At 40.9% G+C, this 15,332-nt stretch overlaps 1 protein-coding gene across 5 annotated transcripts in view; it reads left to right on the plus strand.

Annotated features, from left to right (window-relative positions):
• LRFN2 (leucine rich repeat and fibronectin type III domain containing 2) overlaps window positions 1-15,332 on the plus strand; it is a 153,433-nt gene that overhangs the window by 101,137 nt on the left and 36,964 nt on the right. The window lies entirely within an intron of this gene.

Below are 15,332 nucleotides of genomic sequence, written 5' to 3' on the forward strand. Positions count from 1 at the left end.
TAATTTCCTTATGAACAGAGTTCATTATTGTAGAACTCACTGGTTACTTGTCTGCATTATGTTCAAAGTTGCAAGAGAGGTGATGTACAATACAAGGACAGAAGCCTTTTTGCCTCTGCACTGAGATCAAGAATGCCCTTCAGATAAGTAACATAAAAATACACAGCCTATTTACACTGCAGAATAGTTGAGATTGAAAGACACCTTGGGAGATCATTTAGTCCACCTGCCTGCTCAAAGCAGGGTCAGCTAGGACAGGTTGGCCAGGACTGTGTTTAGGCAGGATTTGAACATATCCTAGGATGGGGACTCCTTGACTTCTCTGGAAAACTCATTCTGGTATTTAACTGCCTTCATGGTAAAAAATGTGTTTTCTTGTGTTGAAGTGGAATAGTCTGCATTTCAGTTTTGTCTCTTTCCTCTTGTCCTGTCACTGAATACAACTGAGAACTGAACTGGCTCCATCTTCCTTACTCCCCCACATCAAGTATTTATAGATACTGGTAAGATTCCCCCTGAGCCTTCTCAAGGCTGAACAGTCCCAGCTATCTCAGTCTTTCTTCACGATAGGGTGGCTCCAGCCCTTTAACCATCTTTGTGGCACTTCTCTGAGCTCACCCCAGCATGGCCTTGTGTCTCTTGCCCTGAGGAGGTCATGACTGGACCCACCAGTCGGGAATTGTCTCACCAGTGCTGAGTACAGGAGAAGGAATGCCTCCTTCGACTGATGGTAACACTCTGCCCAAAGACTGTTGTTCTTTGCCACAAAGGCATGTTTCAGATGCAGGTTCAAAAAGGTGTCCACCAGGACTCCTAGATCATTTTCACAAAGCTGTTTTCCAGGTGGCTGGCCCTTCATCAGCCCCATCAGGAGCTGGGGTTTTCAGTTGTACCTGCAGAGTCCTGGAGAAGATCCAGTTGATCTCTTTCTTATCATTTCTGGAGCTGTGCAGTGTGCTGACCTTGTCACAGCCACATCACGTGGTGGCACAGACCCTTGGGCAGCCTGTGGGCAAAGCCTCAGTCCCACCAAGAGGTCCCAAATGTTCAGGGATGCATTCTCCCTCAGGAGCTTGGTCTGAAGGGAGGTCTCTGATGTACAAGGGATGCTTCCTCCATGGGGGTCTGGAGACTGTTCCCTGCTATGTGTCAGCACCATTGGAGAGCCCAGGGAGGCTTCTGGTCTCACTCTGGGCACCAATTCTGTGCCTGCTGCCTGCTGCTTCTCTGTGCTTGTGGTGTACACCAGCACAAACGTGGCTTGCAGCTGAATCACCTACATGGATGCTGACAGGTATTTAGCACCTCCTATTGTGCTGTCTTTTTTCTAGGTCCCAATGTGTTATTAAATCCCTAAATGTAACATTATGTTTTGACTCTCAGTACCGTCTACTGGGCAACATAATTTGCCTCTTCTGTTACTGATGAAAATAAAGCACAGAGTGGGATAACACCTGAACAGAGATTACAGACTAAATTACCAGGAAAGGAGATCAAGCATCCTAACCCTTATCTCAGTGCCTGCATTACATTTTACTTTTATTTGCTGTGGATTAGTAACTCTTTGCTGTTACCAAGGAAATGAGAGACTTCTGGGCATCTGGCACACCCACAGTGCACTCTTACCATTGATGAATAGGAAAGGAAGCATGAGTATACTCCAGTGCATGTCAGAGATCCAAGAAAAAACAAGCTATTGAAAACAGCTAAAGTAAACAAGATTATCTGAATGAAATCAAGAAATACTTTCAGAGGAGGTTAAACTGTTGTGTTTGTTTAGAGCTCTTCAGCAAAATCAAAGATTTGATGCTTTTTTGAGCAAAGAAGCATCCAACACTCTCTGCTATCCTGGAAATGGCCCTGCAAAGGGCCTTCCACAGATGTTGCCTTCATCATTCTCATTTTTATTGTCAGGAGGTACCACTGAGTACCTCTGTATAAGAAGATCTGAGATGTCCTTGTAGTACAGCTTCCAGTACATTGGAAAGGGGTATTTTGCCATTTTTGGTGGCTTTTTCAAGGAGTTTGTGACTCAGAGGTCCATGTCTTGAAGTCCTTACTCATATTTCACTTGGGCAAACCTCCCACAGGTTATAAAAATGGAGACTTTGGAATCTAGTTCAGAAAAAGGAGGGATCAGTCTCCAGAATTCAGGCATACAATATGCTTTCCATGAGTCAACAGGCATAAAGCAGCATGAGTGGGAAAATTCCAAGCAGAAGACAATTCCTGCAGGATGGACACTTCCTTCCCATTCTGAGCAGTTGTTACAAGGATGTGCATGTGTTTGCAGACCTTGCTGTGAGCAATCTCAGAAGTGAGAAAATGAGTTGAGTGTGTGTTGGGCAGATAAATTTCATCCAGGAATGCAGCACCCAAATAAATGGGTGTTATAAAATATTTCTGAGTCTGAAACATGCTACTCTGTGAGTTGCTTGGTTGAGGTAAAAGATGTGCTCCTTAGGTCATTTAAACATATGTTGGAAGACCACTGTGGACTGTGATAATCCAAGATTTAATTTATTTCTGAACTATTATTATCTGATTATTTTAATCTCTTCTTTTATATAAACATCCATCTCCTGAGAAGAATTTCTGCATTTTCTCACACCTCGTGATTATATGTATACAAGTAGCATAAGGGAGAAGATGGAGATTTTCTCCTATATTTAAACTGAAAAACTCATTCAAAACAAAAATTTTCCATCGACACGAAAAGCAGCATCTCATGATGATCATGGTGAGGAACAAGAGACTGTCAAGATCACTCTGAATTTCAGCACCTCTCACTTTAAAGGCCAGCACCTCACTCCATGAAGCTAAGACCTTTTCTCTCACAGTAGCAGATATGCCATCCCAGTCTGAGCTTCCTGCTTTGGGGAAGGAGCTCTGTGGGCCTGAAGCAGCTCTAGTTTTAGCCAGAGGCTCAGTTTCCCTGACACTTCTCAGTCAGATCAAGTGTAACCTTTGTGCTGATCTTATTCAGACTGGTAGTTTTTGGCAGCAAGTGAGGGTAACGTGTTCATGCTGTTCTACTTAGATGTGACATCATCCTTTGGTACAACTGGCCAAAGTGGATTGAGGGCGTTTGTAGATCCTGTCAAGCACAGAGCTGCATTTAATTAGCTCAGTCTAATGCAGAGAGACCTTTGCCACTCCTCATGCCTGCTGGACATGCAGCTCAGTGCCCTTACTGTGCTCTGCACCCTTCACAAGGGTCTCCTCTGACGGCAGACCCTGTGGAAGCAATGAACAGCAGCAATCATCACTTTTCCTCACTTCTCCTGGCTGAAACAGTGCAGTTTTCCCTCCCTGGAAGGAAAGTTGTATTTCAGTTTTCCATAACATTTTTTGCTACTGATAGGAAGATTTTACTGCTCTGCTGAAGGAAGCAGATGTTTGTTTGCTAAAATAGGGGAGATTTTCATGTATGTCAGACTGGTATTTTATAGACAGAGTTAGCTTCCAGACACTCTGGGTACCATCAAGACAGTGTGTTTTGCTTTGTAATTGTTCTACAGGACTCTTATTCTTTCTGGAAAACATTGATTTGACTTTCCACCTCAAAGCTTGAACCATCTTTCTGATTATTTCCCAAACAGCAGATGATAGGTGGAGAATTTAAGAAGGGAAACTCTAATAATGTTGGACATTGTTTTCATAATAGCCCAACAGAAAATAAATATGTAACCTTTGGGATGTGTTGCAATTTACTGAAAAATGCAATCTATTCTTGGAGTGTTCATATGAACAGTGAAGAAAGTGCATCTGCTGTAGTATGAGAATACCTCTAATTATTTTCCCTTGATTTTGTGTTAATGGATCTAGACCTAAGGGCAGGGAAGAGTGTGTTGTATCTACTACAAATAAATCAGAGCAATTAGCTGCTGATATATGCAAACTGACCTTAAGTGCTAATTCATGTCTGTTTCTAATATCAGGAATCTAGCTTAGAACAGGCAGTAAAGGGATCTGGCCTTGGATCAATGAAGGAAATTTCTTGAACAAATTGGGACCAGAGAGGTCAGTCTTCTGAAAAACATAATTAAATTGGGACTGAACTGGAAGCCTCACACATCAAAGAACTGCAGTGATCAAATGATTAGGGAATGAAGGGGGGGTGGGATGCAGAAGAAAGCAAGAAAGAAACAGCAAAGAGTGTGTAAGACAGCAGCTTCAGAGATGGTATTTGAGAAGAACAAAGAGTCTAGAGGCACAAAAAAAGGAAAACTAGTCAAAGACAGACTAAGTAAAAAGCACAAAATGTGTGAAACAAATACCAGGATATGCTGGTACACACTAGAAAATAAAGAAAATGAGAAATAAAGCATGCAGAAAGGCAGTATTAGGAATGCAACAAGAAAATCCTTGGGTAATGGAGCCTGTTGTTGGCAATATAAATTTAAATGCAGCATATAGCAGCTGGCTGCTCTTATCTGATAAGACTCATTCTGAACATAGTCGGTGAGCAGAAACTGCAAAGTGAAGCAGAATATATATTTGAAATATTGGGGTCTTATATATTTTATTTTATCGCATGTTTTCCTTTCATTTTAATTTTAAGAGACTTGTTCTTTTTTTGCTGACTTAGTGCCAGTGAAAGGTGCTGCACAGAGAGCCCTGGGGATTGAAGACTTTTGTTTCCTCATAAATAAACATAGTAAGTGTAGTACAAAATCAGCTTTCCTCATCTTGCTTTCCACTCACCTTCCTCTCTCCTAACCTGAAAGTCTTTCCATCTTTCCTGGAACAAGGTCTCTGCAGACCAGATGGAGTTTGATGAGCAGCTCAACATGAGCTGGCACTGTGCAGCATGGAAAGCCAGCTATATCCTCGGCTGCATCCAAAACAGCATGGTCAGCAGGCCAGGAAAGTGGTTTTATCCCTTTGTTCTGTTCTTGTGAGACAACTACTGGAGTACTGCATACAGTTCTGTGCCCCCAGCATAGGAAGGATGTAGAGCTATTGCAGCAAGGGCAGGGGAGGGCCGTGAAGTGGTTAAAAGCACTGGAGCACCACCCTGATGAAGACAGGCTGAGAGAGTTGGGTCTGTTCAGCCTGGAGAGGAAAGGGTTGAACTGGGACCTCACAGGAACCTTCCAGTGTCTGAAGAGGGCCTATAGGGAAGCCAGAGAGGGACTCTTCCTAAGGAACTGTAGTAACAGGATGAGGAGGAATGGCTTCAAGCTCAAAGACAGTAAATTTAGATTGGATGTTAGGAAAAAGTTCTTTCCTGTGAGGGTGGTGAGATACTAGAACAGGTTGCCCAGGGAGGTTGTGGATGCCCCATCCCAGGAGGTGTTCAATACCAGGTTTGTTGGTGGTTCAAGCAACCTGGTCTAGTGAAAGGTGTCCCTGAAGGAGAGGGGCTAGAACCAGATGATGTTTAAGTTCCTTTCCAGCCCAAACCATTCTATGATTCAATCAAACAGTGGAATCAAACACTCATGGAATTATAAAATTGTTTAGATTGGAAAAGAGCTTTAAGATCACTGAGTCCAACCACTAAACCATGTCTCTAAGTGACACATCTACATGTCTTTTAAATACCTTCAGGGATGGTGCCTTAACCATTTCCCTGGGCAACAAGCTCTAGTGCTTGATAAACCTTTTGGTGAAGAGATTTTTCTTACGTTCAATCTAAACCTGTTCTAGTACAACTGGAGACCATTTCATCTTGTTGTACTGCTTGATACCTGAAAGATGAGTTCAACTCCCACCTGCCTATGACTCCAACCTCCTTTTAGGTAGTTGTAGAGAACAATAAGGTTCCTCCTGAGCCTCCTTTTTTTCCAGCTGAAAAAATGCTTTTTCCCTTTCTCTCAGCCACTCCTCATAAGATTTGTGCTCCAGACCCTTCACCAGTTCTTTTGCCTTTTGGAAAGGGAAAAAGCGTTCAGCCTGATTAGCATGACTGAAGTGTCATGATGTACTTATACTGTTGTTATTTATAAAGTAATAAATTAGAGATGCTTTTTATTTCTTTTCTGTTTTCTTTTCTGTTTCTGCTTTCCTGGTGCTGTTTCCCAGGGTACTCATTTGTATTAGTCAAGGTTTCTTCGCAGTCAGGAAATTTTGAAACCTACTCCACTATATATGAGCTTCCTACTGGGTGACAGGCGAGCCTCTGAGCTGCGGTAAAGCCATTGGAGAAAAAGAATGTGAGATGTCAGGAAAGGAGGCAAAGTGTCTTTCAGGGGCTTCTGTTCTGCAGGCACTCAGGGGAGCAAATGGGGCACTGGGGACAAAGTCACTCCAGCCACACACAGACACACACTGCCTCTGCCTTCTGCTGACTGCCACTCCTGGGGTGATGAAGAACCAATGACCGAGCTAGAGAAAACACTGCACAAGATGTCTCTTATCTACAATCTCCCTTCCTGTGCCATGACAGCAGACTGCCCCATAAACTGATCTTACATGCACACACTGTTTCCAGATACTTTGCAAACAACTGATTAGCAGAAGTCACTACTTATAATTATCTTACAGAGGAGAAAGAGAGGTTAATTGAAACTCATCCAAGGTTACATACATAGCAAGACATGATGAAGTAATCCAGGAGTTAATGTAAACGTTAAACCCAGATATCTTCCCCAGAGACAAGCACTGCATCTCTCCTTTCAATGTAATTATGTAAACACTGTCCATGACACTAGATTTGTGTTAAAAAATTGTGCAGTGATATGCTTTACATGTGGAAACATCACTGTGGAAAGAGAGGGTATGAGAGTTGGGTTTTCCATGAGGAACTTGGTGAATGATTTTTGGCAAAACATTTGGGACAGACCGTGCCTCTTCTTACTCACTTCTTAAAACTAGGTAGAAGTTGTCTCTTTTTCAAAGTTGTCTCTTTTTCAAAGTTGTCTCTTTTTCAAAGAGATTAAGATTCTGGTGTGCAAGTACTAGAATTGCTACCAAAAATCCTCCTTTCTTTTTCCCATCCATTTACAGCTCTTTGGAAATAGTTATCTATGTAAGCAGGTGCAACCAAGTCTACCATTTTGAAAAGTTGCTCATCTCATGGTAGAAGTAATGGGAATGTTAAATTCTCCCAAGAAACAGTAAATTATCCTCCTCTATGTGAATAAAAAAAGGGTGAAGTGCTAGAAAGAGAAATTTAATGGACAGACCTAGTCCCATCTGAAGTGAAAAGCAAGAAAGTACAGTAGAAAGTTTACCAGGATGCTGAAAGAGCCCAGAGACTGTGGAGGCCATGTGTTGTGTCATGTAATGGCATAGCAGGGTTCTCATATTTCCTTCTCAGAATTCTGCTAACTTCTCACTGACCCATGAGTCAAACACAGAGACAAGACACTGAGCCTGTATTCCCCATAACAGGGGACCTCTGCCACCAAATGCTCATGCTAACATCATTAGGAATCCTGGGGCGTTCAGCAAAAGTGATTGTTTGTTTTGTTTTGGTCTTTTTTAATGTGGACTTCGAATCTGCCTTGCTTATATTTCAAAGGATTTCCAGATCTTTGTATACCACTTTGTGTGTCCAATTAAATTTATGAGAAAAAATGAGAAAAAAGATCTTTTAGTTTTAATATGCCTTGGATTTCCTACCAGTGTCTCTCTGCATGTAGGTTATACATGAAAGAAAAACTGCAGTCTGCACTCCAAATAAAGAATACTTCCTATGGAATATTGGACAGACTTTGTCTCTAGAGCTGAACAAAGGGTCAATTAAAAAAAAAAAAAAGCAACAGTCCCAGATAAAGAAGAGAATCCCAATTCTAATTATCCTGCTCTTCCTTTGATGTGCAAAGAAATAAGAATGCATAAAGACTTTTATGAGAATTAAAGTAAGCTCAAGATAAAGTTACCTGAGGATTTTCTGTTATGGCCCAGAGCCAAGGGGAATTTGGATTCAGACCATGAGAAGAGGCCTTCAGTGGTATTTGCAGAAAGCAGTAGGGTCTGTTGATGGACATTTATGTTTCTTGCCACAGGCAGTTCTCTGAGAGAACCGCTCCTTAGCACCTTTGCAGCTTCTGTGTGTGTTCAAAATGACTAAGAAATAGAGTAACTGGTAACTTCTCTACTGTGCTGATAAAGCAAAATGGAAGATTGCTGTTAAGAACAAGATAAATAAATGAACTGAACGGCTAAAAATAGCAGAGGGGCCAAGCTTAGCTGACTCATGAGCTTGTAGATGAAGTCTGATAGAGACTGGCACACAGCATTAAAATAGGATAAATGTCGACGGCCATTAAATGAACAATCAAAAATGAATGGACCTTCAAATGGTCTGTGGGAGAAAAAAACCAAACCAGCCCAAGCCATTTATAATTAGTGGTCAAGCCATTTACAATTAGTGGTGTTGAAAACACTATTCCTCTTCTCCTGTGTATCTGTCATGGGAAATCACCATCCTGCACAGTGACTGCACTGGAAAGCTCTAGGAAACTGCCCAGAGAGACCTGTTGCTGATGCAACACACCTAAGTGTGTCTCTTTACCAAACACACACACAGGATTTTCTAAATGACCTCTTTGTCTTCAGTTTGTTTTTGTATGCCTACAAGTAACTGCCTACACATTTAAATTTTGTGAATTACCAAAAATCATCCAGGTAGCTAAGCACTGTTTTGTGCCAACAAATCAGGCAGCTAAAGCCTGTGCTTTCCAGTCAGTGAAGGTAGAATGATACAAGCACAACTTTTTTCACAGGTAAAATCACACTAGTCAACAAAATCTGGCTATGATTATTAAGGTTATAATTTGCCATTCACAAGTTATGAATAGAGCTATATACTTTTGTTCTATTTTGTCAGAGGTTTTGCCCACTGGCAGGTATCAGCCCATGTGACAAAACTTGTTTGTAAGATTATTCATGTTTCATGAGACTACTTTAAGAAAGTCATTAGATGAAGCATTCAGAATACTTGTTCCTAGTGTTTCTGAAATGAAATGTTTTAATTTAGAAACCATGCATTTCACGTACATATTTTTCTAAACTACAATGTTTAATAAATGAGTAAATCAAGCATGCCTACTGGATTTATGCTACAGGACTGAATTAATTTAGTTACTACAATCAGCACTCAGCGATTAAAAATTGAACAGGAAGCTTCAAGGCAGATACAAATGAGACTGACTTGGCATTGCAGGTAGGCATCATTCTAGAGTAAAAATTTCCATCTTCTGCAGCATGAGAAATTTAGGCTAATTGCTGAGAGGAATTTTAGGCACACATTTCTTTTGCTCTGTTCTCTGTATGTGCAGGAAAGCTTTTTAGTCTCAGCTTCAAGTGGAATGATGCCAGATCAGACCAGGTCTAGAGATTAGTCATAGAGATTAGTCATAGGAAGTGGTGGCACCTGTACCTTTTGGATGGAAACTAGAAGCAAGACCAGTTTCCAAAGGATGTGTGTCCCTAACTGACCAAGTCCTCGAATCATAGCATGACTGTGGAACAAGTTCACTGCTTATCAGACGATGGAGAACCTGCACAGCTCAGACCATCTTAACAGCAGAGTGGACTGTTGTCTAAAAAGGCTGAACTTGGGATAAAGCCTTTTCAGTAGGCAAAATGTTAATAATGTTGATAATGTATGTCTTCCATGTGGATACTCTGATTCCAAACATAAGGTGGGCACAACGATGCATAATGTCCTTCACAGAAGTCTAACAAAGCTAACCAAGTGTCTCTCCTCTGCTTTCATGAAACTTACTATATTTTGTATTCTTGAAAAGTGAGAGTAGTAAATAATTCTGAGGCTTCTGCACTTCAGATTTTATGTGATGTGATGAAAATGTCCCAAATGTATTATGGGGAAGTGCCAGACAGGCAGATGCTCGGAAGTACACAGAATGTGTTCACTAAGTTTTATTTTCTCACAAAATGAGTCTCAAAATCTTGACTAATTTTGCACATTTCTTAAAACCAAATGGCTTATTTCAGCCGAGTGCTAGCAGCAATAATGAAGAGTGATCTAACAGATTTATACTTGGTTTCTTCTTTACTTAACAGCTCTTGCTACATTTCTTAGGAGCTAGGATGTAAGTTCAGAGTGGATCTAAGTGCTTGAGGGTCACTGAGGCTGCTAGACACACACACTGCCCAGCCATCAGGGACATCTTTGTCAGAGAAGCTAAAAGACATAAAATATTTCTCCTGGATCAATACCACTGTGAAAAATGAAAATCCTTATGTACATACATATTTCTCAGAATTTCTTCTAAGAAAGTAACTCTATCCCAGCTGAAACCAGGACAGTGAGCACATACACATTAGTACTCAAAATACCCTTTCCATATACGGTGCAAGAAAGTGACTCTAGGAAGAAATTTGTACCATGTTTTCCAAGAGCTCAACGAAGAAGCATTGGCTAGTAGGTTAATTATATCAAACAGAAACAAAATTTATGACTGATTCTGAAATTTGTCTGATAAGATTTGGGATTACTATTGTCTTTAAGTGTTATATGTTAAAAGTTCATAAAAGTGTCCAAGGGTTGTTTTTTTATTTCCTAAGTAACCTGAAATGTGAAGAGGTTACTAATTGCAGAGATTAAGTCTGTTGGACCATTAGCATATGGATATGTTCTTTTAGGATGAATGGAAAGTACTGGTTTTAATGAAAGAAATTAGCTACTTTAGTAAACCAGGAGAGATGAAAGCTACATTGATAATCTGGGCTTTTGACAGATGCATTATTTCCATCTTGGTAGTGGTAAGGAATTGCATAATCTTAGTATTTAAAAGAAGAAATAACATGACTGGTGTCAGGAAAATATTAGGAAAGCATTATGAAAATATCAGAAAAGCTTTCCAAGAATGCACACATAGAGACACAGGTCTTGACCATGAAAGACTGAATGAGAACAGTATCTTCCTGTGTGAGAAAGCTCTGCCTAAGAAAATATTTGGTTATTTCCTTGGGATCAGTTGAATGGATTAAATCAGCCTTCGCAGAGTGAGCCGTCTTGGAAATCAGCTTTTGTGCATTATCCTTACTTCTGTTCTGGATCCAGTTATAACTAGTGTTTTAAGGACTGCAACCTTAACAAAAAATGTTCTTACATTTAGGACCATCCTGTGAGGCAATTTTACTTGGACACTTCCACCCCTTTAGCCTAGCTCTTCCTAAATACTGGCAAGCTAAAACTGCTTCCATGCTAGGGAGCACAGAGCAGGTAGGAGGGACTCCCAGCTGCTTGGAAATGTGAAAACAATAGAGCAGCACTCAAAAGGATCAAACCACATAAATAAACCTCATGGTGGTAAAGGGGTGAAAAATATTTTTAGTGCAACCTTGCTATGGCTGCAATATTCAAGAAAACGGTTATACAAACGGCAATAAAATTGATACACTTTACCCAGAGTTCCCTGTTTTCTGTTACTGTGGAAACAGTATCAGTCACATTAATATGGGTGGAGTTTCATATAGACAAGTACCTGGAGAAATTTGCTCTTGCAAATGTTCCCTCCTTGTGTGTAAAAGGTAAGGTGGCTGGAGCAAGCAAGCAGTTCATGTGCTAGAGCTATTCTTTTTTTTCAATGAAACCAGATCCTTAAAAGGCCTAGCCAAAACCTCCACTGCATTGTCTGTATGCACCTGATGAAGATCAGCTTTATCCCCAAAGAATGCCGGAGTCTAGGCAAGCAAAAAATACAAAAGATCAACAAAAGCAGTGTTGGTTGTCCTGATTTTGAGCCTATAAGCTGCTAGGTGCAAATTGACTTTAAACACTGCTCACAAAGCCAGCAGTGGCCTAACACCAAGCCTTGTCCTAACACCTAATACTTGGCCTTACACCAAGTGTTTCCATGGATGTGCTACCGAGGACACATCCAGACACAGAGATATTTACTTTCCTTATGGCCATTGCAATTGTTTGGTAAGTGAAGCATAAACTGCTTTTATGGATCAGGGAAAACACGAAACATACCTTTCCACACAGGTTTTTGGTGATGCAAGGGATTAAGGAGTAAGTTTTGTCCTGACATAGTCCCATCCTCTTTTATGCCTTGTTGATTAAACTGCTTTTGGAAATAGGTGTGCAACTTCACCTGTCACTGCAATCCCTCAAGCTCTGCACTGAGGGTAGATTTCTTAGTCACTTAAGTTCACTTAAAACAGAGATAAGAGAAGATAAAGAACAAAGAAAAGGGCAGCTCTCAGTAAAGAAAACCTAGTTCCTCCACAGCACCTACAAAACTGAAAGGAGGTATCTAAGCTCACCCATACAGTCCCTGGAGCCTGGGTCCCAGGGTACTTGGAAACCGTAGAATCAGAGCCACTACCCATCCATTTCTCCTTTTTAAATTTTTTCTTTCTCTCCCTTTTCCAAGCCTTTATGCTGCATATTATTTGTCTGACAGTTACCTTGCGCTTGGCACTGTGGAAGGCAAAGGTTACTGGAATATAAATGCAAAGTTCAATGAATATAGAAATAAAAAATGCCTTGGAGGTGTTGCTGAAATGAGATGCCAAATCCCAGAATTTGTATCTTTATGAGGAAATTTGAATACAAAACACCAAGTTTTATGGCTCTTGCACATATTAATTCATACCAATCCATGTTCTAAGAGGACTAAAGGGGCTATTTTTCATCTTGGGCTCAGACAGGAACTCTTCCAGATTTACTGACTTGCTATGAGAAATATGCTTTATCAGGCTGATAGATATCTTTAAAATGTAAATCAGAATGGTGAGCTTATCACAAGACTGCCATTAGCAGCTTATAAAATTCTTGGTGCTGCAGTTAACAAGAGATTTTGTGAACAAGGTGAGCATACTGGTCAGCAAAAACAGACCCGAAACTTGATACTTTATTTTCTGTCTTGCAAGAAAATTACCAGAAATAAAATCAAAGCAATTTTTATTACACATCCATCTCCTTGGCAACTAGCAATTACCATGGCTTTGTGGGATGGTCTATATTTTAAAGGATATTATTATAATTGTACAGGCTCAAGAATTGCAGTATTACCTGGAATCATCCCTAGAAGTGCTCAAGTCCAGGCTGGATGGGGCTCTGAGCAGCCTGGTCTTGTGAAAGGTGTCCCTTGACGAGTAGGTCGGAGCTAGATGATCTTCAAGGTCCCTTCCAACCCAAAACATTCTATCATTCTATTAGTCTATGAATTCTTACCTCACCTTTGGCCCAAGTGCTTTGTCTGTCTGGAGAGAGAAAGGAAAATCATTTGCCCAATGGAAGTCCCACATTTTCTCCTTAAGGAGTCCTGTCCATTTCTGTTGTCTCCAGTGCCCTATAGGAAGTCCTTTTGGTTTATACCCTCTTCATGGAATTGTGAACTGTACCCTTCAGGATTACATTGTAGAGAAACTCAGGGCTTGGAAGCTTGCAATAACAATGCTAGTAAATGATCACAAAGGCCAGAAATATCCTCTGTAAACAAACAATATTTACATTAGTACTCTCAAGTGCATGCAATAGCTGGAATGACAGTGGCTGTTGCCAATTTGCCCTCTTGCTGGCAAGAGCACATGCTGCACTCTCAGTGACTTTCATGCACACGTGCAAGCTCACACAGGCAGCTGATGTGCTTTCAAGCCATCCACAGATGGTTTCCCCATCAGGGCTCGCTTTGCCATTTAGGCCTCCTGCTTCACATCCTCCTCTCGGTGCTTCAATCCCTATTTTATGTAATTAAGTTCTGTTCCTCCCCCCATTTTTACTTTTTTTCCCGTGAATGCTCTTTACTCTGACGCTCAGAGTCAACCATCTCCCCAAAGCACTGTGATATTTACCAGCATCCGGAAAAAACATGGTTAGAGAATTGAGACACTTAAAGGAGACACGGCTGTCATAAGTGTGCATTCACATTTTTGAATAGATATTCAGAGGGTGGGAATCTAGATGAGGGAGAAGCTATGAAAGGGCTTATTACTAATTAACTATATCTATTTCTCCCCCTTTTAAACTGCTTTTTGTTTATCATTTCAGCTGGTAGGGTAATACACTAAATTAAAGCTGCATAATACATTTATAATTAAGACTGAAAAAGCCAATTGCCTGTTACTAAACCACCAATTGATAATATTGTAAGGGATATTTATAGCTCTTTGGTATGTATGCCACAGATTTGCATCAATAACACACTTGCTTATCTCCAAACATTTTATTCAGTAGCCCTTTATTTACTATTGAAGGTAAGATTACTCTTCTCAAGCCATCCTTTCTAAAAGTGTCTCGCTTTCATCTTGTTTGTAAAGCTCAGCAAACACAGATGCTTCAGTCATTTCCTCTGCTATGAAATAGTAATAACAGTATATAATTACCATCATCACACCATGCAGAAAACCTTGCCATAAAGAACACACTCTACATAGTTCAGCACTCATAGCATCTTGAATTTCTACAGCTCCTTCTTTCTGACTCATCTTGCATATCCTAGAGAGGAGATAGCAAGCCACCTTACCCAGGGAATGAGTTGAGAAGTTTTGGGCAGAGCCCCAAACATAAAACCTTAGGGCTCTATGCCCTATGCCATTCCTTTCACAAGAAGGTAGAGCAAGACCTGTTTAAAGAGCTCTTAAAAATTGTTGAAGTGATAGTTTTTGTTTTGTGTTTGGTGCATGTTACTGGGGGTTTAATAACTTGAAACATGTGCCAAGAAACTGGTAAGTGTGTGAGCACCTGCATGTTGAGAAGGGATATGGCATAGACCAAAGAGTGCTGCAAGTTTACATGGTGATTGAAAGTTAGAAGCAAAATGGCCATGTTCAAAATGAGAGCCTGAATTGTGCCTGGAGCTAGTGCCATAGGGAGAGTCTTGGAGACTGGTGCACACCATCCTAGCAAAAGATGCCTGGGAGAGCCCTTACAAAAATATAGCTTTTTGTCTACCTGCCCCTTTCCTCAGAAGGAGAATGAGGGCCAGGAATGAAGGATCTACCCATTCTTCAGTCCTGCTGGATAGCAGGGCCTGGGAAAGGGATGAACAGAAAGAAAGCAAATTTTTTTTTATATCCTGCTCATGTGAGAAGAATGTCAGCAAACCTGTGTAAGTAAATATTCCCAAACCTGAAGCAGGGCTTCAGCTTCTCCCAGCCATAATTGTATCTCCAAGCCAGCCCAATCATGAGTTTTGTTTATCCTTCAAAGACGCATCCTTGCAGTTTAAGCTAGAAAAGTGTGTGAGAGATCAGAAAAAAGGGAGATAATGGTGTAAGGAGGAATTGACAGGGTGCAAGGGAGGGCCATGAAGGTGGGCAACAGCTTCACTGTCACTATAACAGTAGGGGTTGCAGTGTGAGAGCATGTAGTTGTCAAAAAGCTTGCCAGGGGCCTAAGGTAGTCCCATCTTCCCCTGGATCCCTTCTCTTTGGAGCTAGATGCTGTCACCCTTTCC

This window comes from Agelaius tricolor, unplaced genomic scaffold (assembly GCF_023055355.1).
Source record: "Agelaius tricolor isolate 1412-34295 unplaced genomic scaffold, bAgeTri1.0.p SCAF_1, whole genome shotgun sequence".
NCBI lineage: Eukaryota > Metazoa > Chordata > Aves > Passeriformes > Icteridae > Agelaius > Agelaius tricolor.